At 42.3% G+C, this 16,662-nt stretch overlaps 1 protein-coding gene across 7 annotated transcripts in view; it reads right to left on the bottom strand.

The window, feature by feature from the left end:
- HIVEP1 (HIVEP zinc finger 1) overlaps nucleotides 1–16,662 on the bottom strand; it is a 174,956-nt gene that overhangs the window by 112,412 nt on the left and 45,882 nt on the right. The gene's annotated exons all lie outside the window — the stretch shown is intronic.

Genomic DNA, 16,662 nt, shown 5'->3' with positions numbered 1-16,662 from the left:
TTTGGTTTATAACCTAAGTTGCAAGTGTAATCCTATAATAATTTATTTAACATTACACTCTCGCACCAGGCAGTAAGCTCTACAAGAACAGGACCCGTGTCCTTCTTGTTTTACACTGTAGTCTTAACCACCTCCATGAACACACTCAATGTACGTCTGATGAAAAAGTGAATGAAAGTAGATAAAACTGGAAAGAACAAAGATAACTTTCTAAAATACGTATTTAAAATACAAAGAATTTTTTTCTAAAAGTTACTGAAGGAAAAATACATAAGTGAAATATTACAATCCTGAATTAGGTTCTCAATGCTCAGGCTTTGATGAACAAGAAGGAAGACACTTCCTATTAAATACTATGCTACACCATCAAAGCATGCATGTTAATTAGCAAATTAAAAAAAATAAAAAATAGAGGTTCCATGATAATCATTAGATAAAATGGAAACAAACTAATTACACCACAGCAAGAGAATGTTAATTATGGCAAAGTAATATGATGCAATATCAAGTACTCATTTGAAACTGTTGTCCATAGAGGATTTTAATGACATTGAGAAATACTAGCTATTAACAGGTTCTATTGAAGGGGAGCACCACAAAATATATACCATATGACCCCAATTGCATTTTTAAGTTCATACACATATACTTATATGCTCATATGTATATTTGTGTAAATGTGCATGTATAGTCTAGATCAGCCGTGGGCAAACTATGGCCCGCGGGCCGGATCTGGCCCGTTTGAAATGAATAAAACTAAAAAAAAAAAAAAAAAAAAAAAAAAAAAAGACCGTACCCTTTTATGTAATGATGTTTACTTTGAATTTATATTAGTTCACACAAACACTCCATACATGCTTTTGTTCCGGCCCTTTGGTCCAGTTTAAGAACCCATTGTGGCCCTCGAGTCAAAAGTTTGCCCACCCCTGGTCTAGATACACATACATATACACATATGAAACATTCAAATTATTATTAGTATTTCTGGACAGACAATTGAGTGACTACACTTCTGGTGAATATGTGGATCTTTTCAACTTTCTGCAACAAACACACATTAACAAATAATATTATTTGTGTAAATCTACCCATGGAGGGGGAGAGAAAGTTGGCTATATTCTGTTCTGCATATCTTATTTTCACAGCATAAATGTTGGTATCAATCCAATTGTTTACACAGTAATTGGTCAAATGAGTAAACAAATACTCCAAAACACCTCACACTGGCATCATAATTGACAAGTTAAAGCAACAATACAGAGCAGACACTTTTTGTAGCTGCTGAGAGCTATGACCATGAGAGCATGAAAGCCACTTGCTTTCAAGTACAGTAGACTCTACCTGAAATGCAGAAAGAAAAGATAAGCCATATTTTCGGATACTAACAACTTGTATCTCCTATTTCTCCATGGAGAATGATGAAAAGGTATATTCTCTTTCTGTTTATCCTACTTGTGAGATTCTTTTTTGGAGAGAAAAAGCCCTAAATATGGAACAAGCATTACACACTAAGATATTCATCATAACAGTATTTATGATAGTATTTATTCTGGAAGAGAACTGGAAGCCACCACACAACAGAGCTTTGTGTGGTGACCTCTTGTGTTTTTATGCCATCCCTGTTTTGTTTTGCATTTGATAAGGTTGGGGAAGGAAAACTGTCATTTTCTTTTCTCTCCAAACTTATCCTGGCTGAAGGAGTACATAAGCCCCACACAACATCTCCTATCATCAACACTTTGGTTTCAGTCAAGACATGGAGTCAACTAGACTACAGAGTTTTGAGAACTGTCCCCTTAGAATATTTCTATTGGTCTCTGGATCCTAAGACTTGTAGGTATCTATTTATGTTTTCGTTATATCCAGATATTTGGGTCAATTTCTCATTGAGAATGTTTTCCCATGATAACCTTTTCTTTTCAGAGCTTGTAACACATTTCTATGCTGTTTCTCTTATTTTTTAACCTTGGTAAACTTTATCTTCCAACTTGACTAAGAGAAACCTCACTCTTCTTTTAAACAAACCATAAATTGACATCAGCACATTTCAATGTCTAAAGACAAGAGAGTAAAATCTGCTTAGACATGCCACAGAGCATACCAACACACAAAAGAACTAGCACATAGGAAATATTTATAATAATTTTATAGCTTATCTCCTGCAAAGCTGTATTCTGCAACACCATATAATCTGGACACATATCCTTTTAGATTTTCCCTAAAAATGGGTATGTGATTTAAAGTAACTGCACAGAAAGTTTTCTGATCTAGGGGAAAATTATAGATGTAATAGGCACATAGTCCAATTATAAGAACTATACAGTTTTCCAGTAATAAAAATCAAATTACTCAAAAAAACTGTGGTGGATCAGAATCCCCACCCCGACTCCAAGATATTACTGTCTGAACATTTGTTACAAGTCCTCAAAAGGTACTTTTCCTAATCATTTCGGCATCCATTTTTAAATAATGGAAACAACTGTTATATCAATAGGTAGCCCTTTAAATATGTATTTACTTACTTTGCGTGTTTCTGGTAAAATATATTTCATTATTTCTATGTGTCCTTTTAGGTAAAACAATCTAAAGGAAAAGAATAAATACATTCACAATCTGAATGGATATACCATGGTTTTGCTACCATCAGAAAACATTTCTGTATTCATTTAAAGCTGTGTGCAATTGGAAGATAGAGTTTCCAAACACTGTACCTCTTTTAACCCAAAGGCATGTTTCACACGTTTGCAACAGCTGTTGCAGTCTCTTGGATTTTTACTGGCTAACCACACACCATGGCATGCTTTACTCACTTGGAAAGTCCCCCTACACAGAGTTTGAACTCATTTTGAAACCACAGAGGACAGTTCCTCCTATAACTCATCTGGGCAACTTCACATAAAAGAACAATTTTTCAGAAAGCCACAGAGGTTCTAAGACTGTGGAAGCATAATTATGAGCAAGTGTAATTATGGACCAAGAAGCTAATCAGAAGCAAAGAAAGAGCACACTGAGGAGTCATGAAGGATGAAAAATAACAAAAAATAAAAACTTCAATCCTCCAGTAAGACAAATTTAGAATATCCACTAATGCACAGTCATCCCTACAACCTCCCTCCCCCACAACGGGGAAAAGGGGAAAAAAGGATACAGTCTGTATACTAATGTGTAAAGTGTAATTAAACTAGTTTCCTCTTCTCTGGAAATATATAGCATAAGTGAGTGTACATCTACATATACCTACATTTTTACATTTTACTTATAAATTATGTAATACCTATGTTTACACACATATGTACACATACACACACAGTAAAAAAAAAAATGGAAGAATAAAGCATGCATGGTGTTTTTAAACCCTCTCACAATCCGGGACCCCTAAGGGGATGTCGGACTGCCGGTTTCGGCCGATCCCCATAGGCCAGGCCGAGGGACTCCACTGGTGCACAAATCCATGCACTAGGTCTCTAGTATGCATACAAGATCTTTGGTTAATCTCTTCCCGCTCTCCCCCCTCCCTTCTTCCCTCTGAGATTCATCAATCTGTTCCATGTTTCAATGCCTGTGTGTTGAGCATCTACCCCCTGGTGGTCAGTGCGCGTCATAGCTACCGGTCGGACGGTCAAACGGCCACTTAGGCTTTTATATATATATATAGATGGTTACTTACTGAAGAGGGAGTGACAGAGACAGAAGCTGAACTTCTGTGACAATATCTTGTTTTTTATATTATACTTTGGAACCATGTAAATAAAAATTTAACCAAAATCATTCCTAAAAATAAAAATAAAATGTGGCAAATGAATTTCAATATGTATTGAGTGATGGCATAACAATATAAGAAAAGTGACACTAAAAAACAATACTTTAACTACATATCCCTAGTCTAAGGACAAAAGAAAATACACACAAATGCTGATGGTGGTATTGGTGTTACTATTCTGAAACTGTTGAGTATCATGGGATAAAGCAAATAAGTGATTTCATCATACCAGGAATCACCGAGTATAAGGTTTCTCATTGAGAGAGAAGGAGTTGTAAGGTGAAAGAGATTCAGTAAAAACCCTGTAGTCCTTCCTGACTTTTGTCTTAAAATATACATGTGTATATCTGTATGTACACGCACAGAGAGCTTACTGAATAGGCTTAGAAACAATGGCCAACCCAGCAGCAATGACCACACCTGGCACCTAGACTGTGGTTCCCAGAGACTTCACCCAACAGCACATCTGAGCTCCATCAAAACAGCATTTTGACTAGTGGCAACCAAGAGCAAGAGCACAGCTGACTATGGAATAGGATGAACAAAGACTTGAAAAGTGAAGGAACCTGGTCTGTTTACATGAAGTACATGGCTCCACCTGGCCACAGAGGAAGTGGGAAAAACAAGAATATAAACCCAATAGCAATTCCCTAAAGACAAGGTTGCTCCCACAGGCTGGTGGAGTAGGTGTCCCTGTGTTCAGGGAGATAACGGTATCAGTGTAAGGACAGGTTACAAGTGAGAGGCTCAGGCCAAGCTGATCAGATAGAAAGGCTTCAATTTTCTCAGGAGCAACAGGGACAGAACTGAATGTGTACTGTCTTAGAACCTACATGAGAGCCCATGACACCCATCAATACCTAACATTCTCCCAAGGAATACCTGACTGTTCATCCTCAATTTGTTACAAACTAATTCATCAAATTCCACCTGTCTTTCTCATTATAATAGTTACATCTAAAAAGAAAGCAAAATCTCAACCAAAGAAATGTTCCCTCATCCTATATCCTGTATAATAAAGATGTAATATTCAAATTGACCATCATGCACAAGATGGCCACGCCCATGACATCACAAGATGGCCGCCACAAGATGGTCAGCAGGGGAGAGCAGTTGTGGGTGATCAGGCCAGAAGGGGAGGGCAGCTGGGGGCAATTGGGCCGGCAGGGGAGGGTAGTTGGGGGTGACCAGGCCTGCAGGGGAGGGCAGTTAGTGGCAACCAGGCCAACAGGGGAGGGCAGTTGGGGGCGACCAGGCCTGCAGGGGAGGGCAGTTGGGGGCGACCGGGCTGGCAGGGGAGGGCAGTTAGCAGTGACCAGGCCTACAGGGAAGGGCAGTTAGGGATGACCAGGCTGACAGGGGAGTGGTTAGGGGCAATCAGGCAAGCAGGCAGGTGAGCGGTTGGGAACCAACAATCCCGGATTGTGAGAGGTCAGTCGGACATCCCCCAAGGGGTCCCAGATTGTAGAGGGTGCAGGCTGGGCTGAGGGGACCTCCCCCGCAGTGTATAAATTTTGTGCACCGGGCCTCTACTCTATAATAATAAAAGCGTAATATGCTAATTAGACCAGAGAGCCGGATGACCTTCCGGACAAAGCCGGCTGCGAGGACCAAGGTAAGCCTCTGCAGCTGTGAGGGCCGAGCCCCTTGCATGAATTTTGTGCATAGGGCCTCTAGTTATATAATAAACATTGATGAAGTCCCAAATAGAGCATGCTAGGAAAAAGGAAACTTACTCAGTAAAACTACTCAAACTTGACAGGAAAGTATACACTCATTAGTTGGATATCCACAAATATGATTTTTTAAAATAATCTTTTGGGATTTTGTGGCTCTTGATTTAACAAACTTTGGATTTAACAAAATTTCCAGTCCATATGTCATATGTGAAAATGAACACCCTGTCAATTTTAAAATGCTTTTACCCAAGATTTGCTTAAAATTAAATTAACAGGTTATTTTTTATTATAAATTCAGTTATTTTTAACAAATTTTAGCAAATAGGCCATATGTTGGTAAAAACATTGTAGTTATTTCATCAATATCAATAAATATTACATATCTACAATTATAGTCTACATATTTTTGTTTTGTTTTGTTAATCGTCACCTGAGGATATTTTTCCATTGATTTTTAGAGAGTAGCAGAAAGGGAAGGTGGCGGGGTGGCGGAGGTGGAAGAGAGACAGAGAGAGAGACAAAGAGAAAGAGGCAGAAAGAGAAACCTCGATGTGAGAGACACATTGATTGGTTGCCTCCCACACATGCCTCTATAAGGCTGAAGAACAAACCTACCCTTGACCTGGAGTCGAGTCTACATATTTAAATCCAAAAGTCACCGCTCAAGAAATGTTCTGTGAATAATTAGCATGTGATCACACCACATCATGTGCAGTAATCTGTTGTCGTGAAGTATAACTTTCTGCAGCAATTTTAAAGTGTGCTGGTTGATGTTCCCACGTACCCTAAGCCATGCCCCAGGCTTGTTCATTTGTTGACTTATGGTGCCTGGTAAATGCATGCATTTACTAGACCTTTCAGTCAGTATAGATTTAAAAGTACAGTAATACATATAGAAAACTTTCCTGTGAAATTAAGCTTTTCATACATACTTAATTGTATTTACACAAACATGTATACATAAGTAAAAACAGGTAAACTAATTTGTCAAATGTTTACCATAGGCATTAGGAAAACCTACATTATTATATAACAGACTTTTGGCTTTAAGGAATACCCCCTTGCCCAAATTGACTTTTACATAGGTTTTACTGTACACATAAATGGTATTTATTACCTGAGGAAGCAGAAATAAAAATACCTTCTTTCACTACTTGTGTTAACTTGTGAATAAAAAACTGAGTAAAGTTTATCTAAAGTGGGACAAAAATAGGTTTACAGTTTGTGACTATGTGGAACCATTTATTCTCATATCATGATGTAATTATTGTATTATTTTCTATACAAACTGTAAATCTATTTTTGCCCAACCCTATATATCAAAAAGCACTAGTTAGATTTTTAGTAGTTTGTAGTCACTTAAATAGAAGCAATCTATTCAGACAGAACAACTAGCACAATGGTATGTGCAAAGCCTTACATTCCACTGAACACAGAAACCAAGCAGCATCACACCACAAGCTGCCTACTGAAGTCCAATGCCACTGGGTTCCTCTTCCCAGGTGATGCCCCATCAGGTGACTCTTAGAGAAAGAACAAGAAATAGAGAGAGGAGAGTGGGTACAAAAAGAACCCTTCAGATGGAAGGCTACTTGTGATGAGGGCATGAGCCAAAATCACCTTTGCACCTTGAATACAGATGAATAATCTACACTAATAAAAGGGTAATATGCTAATTCGACCTGGAGACCTTCCAGGAGACCGGCCAGAGAGGGCAGTTGGGGGCCATCAGGCCAACCGGGGAGGGCAGTTGGGGGCCATCAGGCCAACCGGGGAGGGCAGTTGGGGGCAAGCAGACCAGCATGCACTGTGGTTAGGGGTGATCAGGCAGGCAGGCAGGTGAGGGGTTAGGAGCCAGTGGTCCGGGATTGTGAGAAGGATGTCCGGCTGCTGGTTTAGGCCCAATTCCACAGGGATCAGGCCTAAACCGGCAGTTGACATCCTCCGAGGGGTCCCAGATTGGAGAGGGTGCAGGCCAGGGTGAGGGACACCCCCCCCCCTGCACAAATTTCATGCACCGGGCCACTAGGCTATACTAATAAAAGAGTAATATGCTAATTAGACCAGGAGACCTTCCAGAGACCTTCCAGACATCCTTCTGGACAAAGCAGGGGGCTTGGCCGGCCTGCAAACCACCCTTAAACGGCCCTCAGCCCCTAGCCCAGGCCAGCCATGCCCCCCAGTGGGGACCCTCACCCTAATGGGGGTGTGGCCAGCCTGCAAACGGCCATAAGCTCCTTGCCAGGCCGGTCACACCCCCCAGCAAGGACCCCCACCCTGATGGGGCTGTGGCCAGCCTGCAAACTGCCCCAGCCCCCAACCCAGGCTGGCACCATCCCCAGTGGGGACCCTCACCCCAATGGGGGTGTGGCCAGCCTGCAAACCGCTCTAGGCCCCTCGCCCCCCAAAGGGACACCCACCCTGATCCGGGACCCCCTTCAGGGCAGACCAGCCAGCCCCCACCCATGCACCAGGCCTCTATTCTATACTACTAAAAGGGTAATATGCTAATTAGACCGGGAGACCTTCTGGGAGACCTTCCAGACATCCAGACATGACACTATCTATACATAGAAAATTGTAAAGGCTCCACAAAATACTACTAAAATTGATAAATGATTGTAGTAAGTAGCAGAAAACAAAATTAATATTCAGAAACTGGTGGCATTTTATACACCAATAATCAACTATCAAAAAGAGAAATTAAGAAAAATGCCATTAACTATTGCATCAAAGAATAATGTACCTAAAAAAGAAATTTAACCAAGGAGATAAAAGACTTATACTCGGAAAATTATAGAATACTGAAGGAAAAAACTAAGTATGATACAAAGAAGTGGAAGCATATAATGTGTTCATGGATAGAAAGAATTAACAAGCAATCTATAGATTCAGTACAATTCCTATTACAATATTATACTTCACAGATCTAGAACAAATATCCCCAAAATTTATATGGAACCAAAAAAGGCCCTGAGAAGCCTTAGCAATCCTGAGAAAGAAAAATAAAGTTGGAGGTATCACACTACCTGATATCAAACTATACCACTAGGCCACTATAATCAAAACACCATGGTACTAGCATAAGAACACACATATAGATCAATGGAACAAAAAGCCCAGACATAAACCCACACCTTATTAGTTCATTAACATAAGAGACAGGAAACAAGAGCATATCATGGAGTAAACACAGTCTCTTCAATAAATGATGATGGGAAAACTGAACAGGTACATGTAAAAAAAAAAAAATGAAACTAGAGAACCAACTTAAACCATACAAAAGAATAATCTCAAAATGGATAAAGGACTTAAACATAAGTCATGAAACCATAAAAATCCTAGAGGAAACCATAGGCAGTAAAATCTCAGATATCTCTCGTAGTAATATCTTTACTGATACATCTCGTAGGGCAGGGGTGGGCAACCTTTTTGTGAGTGTGTGCCAAAACTAGCAAAATCTGACTCACAATTCTTCTGCGTGTCAACCCTAATTTTTTGAGAACATGTTACGCCTACTTGGTATCTCTTAAGGTGTACGTATGTGAAGAACCTTGAAGAAATAATAAAATTCATTCGAGCGACAAAAACACAGTATATGATGATGAAAAATACATTTATTTTTTAATGTATACATGTACACTGATAGTCCGAAAGAAAACTTTATGACTCCGTTTGATATTATCAGTGGAACTTTTGCTGCTGCATCACTGATGACAGAGATTTTACAACAAGTTTATATTTTGTGACCTTCAGAGATATGCATGAGTTACTACTTTCATCCGTCAGGCTACTCCTATTACGAGACTTAACAAAATTCATTGCTGAGAACAAAGATTCAGAACTGTATGTGGATGAAACCAAAACACTGGTCGTATCTAGGAAGGCAGGGAGAGTTAAGGCAGAGGCATAGAAATTGCTCTTCCCCTCTCTCATCAATCCATGTCTATGGTCTTTAAGATAACTTGTTATGTAAAATTATTTATTTATCTAAGATGCACCTACACTGAATTTATTTGAAAAATAAAAAAGTCGATATCAAGAAAAAAACTGTAAATGGAAGATTATAAGAGAGGGTTTCGCGTGCCAGCAAAAGTTGCCCACCCATGTTCTAGGTCAATGGAAATTAAAGAGAAAATAAACAAATGGGACTACATCAAAAGAAAAAGTTTCTGCACAGCAAAAGAAACCATCAACAACAACAAAAAAAAAAACACAAGAAAGCCCACTGCATAGGAGAACATACTTGCCAATGTTATATACGATAAGGGCCTAATATCAAAAATTTATAGTGAACTCGTACATCTTAACAAAAGGAAGATAAACAACCCAATTAAAAAAATGGGCAAAGGACTTAACTAGACACTTTTCAAAAGAGGGCATACAGAAGGCCAAGAGACATGAAAACATGCTCAAAGTCATTAATCATCAGAGAGATGCAAATCAAAATGACAATGAGATACCATCTTATATCTGTCAGAATCTGGAGAAAAAGGAACCCTCTTGCACTGCTGGTGGGAATGCAGACTGGTGCAGTCACTGTGCAAAATAGTATGGAGTTTCCTCAAAAAATTAAAAATGGAACTCCCATTTGAACCAATAATCCCACTTCTCAGAATATATCCCAAGAAATCAGAAACACCAATCAGAAAGGATATATGCAACCCTGTTCATAGCAGCACAATTTACAATAGCTAAGATTTGGTAACAGCCTAAGTGCCCATAACAGATGAGTGGATTAAAAACCTACGGTACATCTACACATGGAATATTACACTGATGTAAAAAACAAAGAACTAGTACCATTCGCAACAGCATGGTTGGACATGGAGAGCATTATGCCTTAGCGAAATAAGGCAGTTGGACAAAGATAAATATCACATGATCTCACTCATTTGTGGAACATAATGAACAACATAAACTGATGAACAAAAACAGATCCAGAGACAGAGAAGTATCGAACAGACTGTCAAACTTCAGAGGGAAGACAGTGGAAGGGAGGGGAGTGGGGTAAGAGATCAACCAAAGGACTTGTATGCATGCACATGGGCATAATCAATGGACACAGACACTAGGGGAGTGAGGGCATGTGCTGGGGGGTGAGGGTGACCAGGGAGATCTCAATGGGGGAAACAGGAGACATATGTAATACTGTATGTTATACTTTAAACAATAAAGAATTTAAAATTTGAACAAAAACAAAACTGTAGTATATTTATATAATGGAATACTACTTGGCTAGAAAAAAGAAGGAAATCTTACCTTTTGCAACAACATGGATGGATCTGGAGATTATTATGTTATGTGAAATAAGTCAGTCAGAGAAAGATAAATACCATATGATTTCACTCATATGTGGAATCAATTAACAAAATAACTTAACAAAATAGAAACAGAAATATAGATACATAGAACAGACTGACAGAGGTCAGAGGGGAGGGGCATTGGGCATTTAGGTAAAAAATGGTGAAGGGATTAAGCAAAAAATATGTATGACATACACACAGACAACATGGTGACAGCTGAGGGAAAGGGGTTGGGGGAGGTAGAGATGGATAAAGGGGATATAAGTAGGGACAGAAAGAGACTTTATTTTGGATGGTGAGTTCACAATACAGTATGCAGATGTTTTACTGAGCTGTCCACTTGAAATCTGTATGGTTTTATCAACTAATGTTACCCCAATAAATTCACTGAAAAAAAATAAAAGGTATGAATTTTGGGAAGGATAGTTGGTCTTTTCAGTTGGAAGGCCAAGATATATTTATATTCAAGTATTAAAAGTATTTTTAAAATGATACTAAATGATCACTTCATGTCTGGGTGACAGAATTCAGAAAATTATTATAATGCTTTATTCAAGCAAAATGTCATGCCCTTATCCTAAGGAGTGGAAAAATTTAGACTCTTGAGCCTCTGAAATAGGCTGCTTCCAGGCAGCACAGAGGTGCCTTCCCACAGCCAGACATATGCTCTGCACAGCCTACCTGCTCTCACCAGTGGACTCATGTACCTAGAATTCATGACTTTTTAAGGGAAACAAATAATTACCTAAAATTAAGATGCCTGCTTAAATTGACAGCCTCGAAAGAACTTAAAACATTCATGGACAAAAAAGCTACTAAGCAAATATCCTAACTCCTAAAGGAAGACAAAGAGTCAAGCATCAAGTTCACTTATAAACTCAGAGGGTCTCTAGCCACATCCCAAAACTATGCCAATTGCTCAAGTACTCAGATTTTAAAAAGCAAGAAAGCACTGTTCTGAATAAAAAAGTGCAATGAACCCAAAAAAGGGGTCTGAAAGTCTTTCCTGGATGGCTTCCTGAGAAAACTCATGTTTTCCATGACTGAAGGTAACACTTCTTACAATGCAGAAAGCAGTAAAGTAAAATGCTTCCTACTCAGTGTACAATAGCATAAGGTAGCCTGCATGGAATGTACCAATAGCATAAGGTGGCCTGCATGGAATGGACTAAAGCAGTGGTTCTCAACCTTCTGGCCCTTTAAATACAGTTCCTCATGTTGTGACCCAACCATAAAATTATTTTCGTTGCTACTTCAAAACTGTAATGTTGCCACTGTTATGAATCGTAATGTAAATATCTGATATGCAGGATGGTCTTAGGCAACCCCTGTGAAAGGGTTGTTCGACCGCCAAAGGGGTCGCGACCCACAGGTTGAGAACCGCTGGCCTAAAGCTTCATAAACTTAAGGATGAAAACAAAAGGAAACACCATCTTCAGACAACAGTGTAATAGCAATTCGCTGTGATAGTGAAAAAAAGATGTTTTAGTATGTAGATGACCTGCAGCTGTAGCAATTCTGCCTCAATGGTTGAGTGATCTGGGACAAGTTACTTGCTGTAAGGGGCTGTGATGAGCCTGTCTCCCAGTCTGTGAGCACTAAGATGTGGCAACACATGGCCCGGTGTCTAGCACAGTGCCTGAGGTAAAGTGAGCACTCAGTACAATCCTTCCCCTTTACTTTCCCAAGTATTCTTTCCAAAAACAATGTTTCGCCCATGGCCAACTGTAAAACTTCCTGATTCCTTTCACAATGATCTCAGCAAACTGGCTCTCATCATTTAAAACTGCAGTCTCTTCATGTCCTGGTACATTACTGTACATGAGTTATACTTTACAACAGCATGTCCCCAAACTTAAAATGTTAAAGACTTACCCATGTATCATAGGCATTCAGAATTATGTCACTACTAGTGCCCTGATGCACAGATTTGTGCACATTGAAAGGAAATTAATTAGAAGGTGATGGGCAGGGCAGGGCAGGGCAGGGCAAGAAGGGCCAGACACGCCCTGGAGCCAACCTCGCGCAGTCCCTCGGCCAGCACTGCGGCTGGAAGGGTGTCTGTGGAGTGAGCAGGGTCCCTCTGGCAGGTGGGGTCCCTCAGCCTGGCCTATGGGGATCGAGCCGAAACAGGCTCCCGAACATTCCCCGAGGGGTCCCAGATTGCAAGAGGGCAGTTCTCAGGTGATGGATCCCCGGAATCAGGCTCCCAACTCTCTGGTTTCAGGGTGTCTCATCTGCTGCTGCCAAGTCACCACAGCTAGGCAGCTCCTATGTTGAGAGTCTTCCCCCTGGTGGTCAGTGCATGTCATAGCTACCAGTTGGAGCATCTGCCTCCTGGTGGTCATTGAGCATCATAGCTACTGGTCAGACGGTCGCTTAGCCTTTTACATATGTAGACTAGAGGCCAAGTGCACGGATTTGTGAACCAGTGGGGTCCCTCGGCCTGGCCTGCAAGGACTGGGCCAAAACCAGCACTTCGACATCCCCCAAAGGGTCCCAGGTTACGAGAGGGCACTTCTCAGGTGATACACCCCAGAACTGGGCTCCCTCCTTTCTGGTTCCAGGTGTGTCACCCAAGAACAGCAACTGCCAAGTCACCTCAGCTCAGCAGCTCCTGCGTTGAGCGTCTGCCCCGTGATGGACAATGCACATCATAGCTACCGGTAGAACGGTCGGCCAGTCACTTAGGCTTTTATATATATATATATATATATATAGACTATGCCATTTATAAATTACTGTGAAAAGTATTTGAGTAGTATTTTATGAATTTAAAAGTGTGGCAATTGTAATGGTGGGTAAGACACCAGAATTCCATCTCCAGCCTCTGCTCTGATGTTCAATTCCAGTGGTCCTTCCTCACATATTACTCAGTTTTCCTCTTTGTGAAAAACACAAGTAACAGATTTAGGATTTTTTTTTGAGGGTTAAATGTGGTAATAAGATTCGGACAGGTCCAAATATCCTATCTAATAATAGACAAACATGGTAATTAACCATACCTCCGCTACACTTCCCATTGGCTAATCAGCAGGATGTGCAAATTAATTGCCAACCAAGATGGCAGCCGGCAGCCACACAGCTGAAGCAAACATGAGGCTTGGTTGTCCTGGAGATGGAGGAAGCCAAGGTTCTTCGCCTGCTGCGGCCTAGCTCTGAGCTCCGGATGCAACAATGTTGCAATTACAGAAGCTAAACAAATCCCAGATACCTGCTTTCAGCCAGTGAGTCTCTAGAGCCGCAACGAAGTTTCAATTACAGAAGGTAAATAAATCCCAGAATAAAAAAAAAAAAAGAAGAAAAGGAGAGACTGGGAGCTTCAGTTGCAGGCTTGGCCTGCCTGAAAATAGCCCTCAGCCCCTCATCCAGACTGGCAGGCACCCCAGTGGGGACGCCCACCCTAAAGGGGGTGTGGCCAGCCTGAAAACAGCCCTCAACCCCTCATCCAGGCTGGCCAGGCACCCCAGTGGGGACCCCCACCCTGAAGGGGGTGTGGGCAGCCTGAAAACAGCCATCAGCCCCTCATCCAGGCTGGCCAGGCACCCCAGTGGGGAAACCCCACCCTAAAGGGGGTGCGGGCAGCCTGAAAACAGCCCTCAGCCCCTTATCCAGGTTGGCCAGGCACCCCAGTGGGGACCCCCACCCTAAAGGGAACGCGACCAGCTGCCAACAGCCATCAGCCCCTCACCCAGGCTGGCCAGGCACCCAAGCTGGACCCCCACCCTGATCCGGGACACCATTCAGGGCAAACCAGCTAGCCCCCACCCGTGCACCAGGCCTCTATCCTAGTAAAAGGGTAATATGCAAACTGACCCTAACAGCAGAAGGACTGCGAATGACTGGTCACTATGACACACACTGACCACCAGGGGGCAGACACTCAATGCAGGAGCTGCCCTCTGGTGGTCAGTGAGCTCCCACATGGAGGAGCTCTGGTCAGCCACAAGCCAGGCTGATGGCTGCCAGTACAGCGATGGTGGTGGGAGCCTCTCCTGCCTCCTCAGCAGCACTAAGGATGTCCGACTGCAGCTTAGTTCTGCTCCCTGCTGGCAAGTGGACATCCCCTGAGGGCTGCCGGGCTGCCAGAGGGATGTCTGATTGCCAGCTTAGGCCCAATCCCCTGGGGAGCAGGCCTCAGCCAGCAGATGGTCATCCCCCGAGGGGTCCCAGACTGTGAGAGGGCACAGGCCGGGCTGTGGAACCCTCCCGCTGAGTGCACAAATTTTTGTGCACCAGGCCTCTAGTCTTATATATAAAGTGGTAATATGCAAATTAGGCCAGGAAGCCGTAACAGTCACGATCAAGTCAGGAGGAGGCTGCATCACAATGGCTCAGGAGGAGCTGCGCATGCAGATGGGCAGGAAGAGACTGCATGCTGCTCCCAGCCCCAGTGGAAACATACCAGGGGTGGGGGCGAGCTCTGAACGGCTGCGGCGCGGCTCAGAGCACACCCCCACCCCAGCAGACAGACACCAGGGGTGGGGGCGTGCTTTGAGCAGCCATGGTGCAGCTAGGAGCACACCCCTGGTGGGTGGCAGTGGTGGCCGGAGCAAAGCAGCCCAGGTCCTGTGTGCCTGGCAGTGGCAGGAGCAAAGCAGCCCGGGTCCTGTGTGCCAGAGGACAGCCGGTGCCGGTGCTGGCAGCCAGGGGAAGGAAGGCCTATTCTTGCATGAATCTTCATGCACCGGGTCTCTAGTCCTATATAATAAAGGGGTAATATGCAAATTGACCATCACGCCCTTGCACAAGATGGCCGCCCCCATGTGGTCAAAGATGGCAACCACAAGATGGCCAGCAGGGGCAGGCAGTTGGGGGAAACCAGGCCTGCAGGGGAGGGCAGTTGGGGGTGACCAGGCCTGCAGGGGAGGGCAGTTGGGGCAACCGAGCTGGCAGGGGAGGGCATTTGGGGGCGACTGAGCTGGCAGGGGAGGGCAGTTGGGGGCGACCGGACTAGCAGGGGAGTAGTTAGGCGTCGATCAGGCTGGAAGGGAGGGGAGTGGTTAGGGGTAATCAGGCAGGCAGGCAGGTGAGCTGTTGGGAGCCAGCAGTCCCGGATTGTGAGAAGGATGTCCAACTGCCGGTTTAGGCCCAGCAGTTGGACATCCCCTGAGGGGTCCCAGATTGGAGAGGGTGCAGGCTGGGCTGAGGGACATCGACCCCTCCCCCCCCATGCACGAATTTTGTGTACCGGGCCTCTCGTATATAATAAAAACTTAATAAATGTTGGCCATTATCATGTACAAAATATCATTACCATATCGTTAATTTTGAAACTACAACTCAAGTTTAGAATATCAAAGTGTTTGCAAATATAGAAAAAAAATTTTGAACACAATCTAAAAGTCCATAAAATCTACAAAGGTAGTCCAGATATTCAGGACAAACAAGGTAAAATTTTCCAGCTTCTCTATGATTAAATCATTAAAAATTCTCCTGGTGAAGTCTGGGGAATTTAAATTACATGTATTTTGTCTCTTTGGTCAATGTTTCACAAAAGATACTTAACATTCTTTTGAAAATCACATTCATTTATTAAAAAAAAAAAACTTCAAGTACTAAAAATAAAAATTAACTGCTGGGTTTCAAATTAGATTTTAAAATAACTATTGTAAACCATGGCTTTCTAATCTTTGTATATGCTATAATCAAGTTTTTATTAGGCATGTTTGCACCACTACAGATATACAGAAAGCATTTAGCAGGTATACACTGTTAAAATTATAATGCATTTTTAATTGTTAATAAATGAGGGTTGAGATCTGTTATAAAAAGGTGTTTATATGCTATAAATACCACGGCTAACACAGGCTCCAAGGCTAGATAGGCCAATTACCACTGACACCAGTCTTTTCACATAGAGGGGTACGCTTCATTAGCAAGCATTAACTTATCATGAGTTTCCTGATAAAAATAA

Source organism: Myotis daubentonii, chromosome 3 (genome assembly GCF_963259705.1).
Source record: "Myotis daubentonii chromosome 3, mMyoDau2.1, whole genome shotgun sequence".
Lineage (NCBI taxonomy): Eukaryota > Metazoa > Chordata > Mammalia > Chiroptera > Vespertilionidae > Myotis > Myotis daubentonii.
Note: the sequence above shows the minus strand (reverse complement) of the source record. Positions and strands in the feature narration are given on the sequence as shown.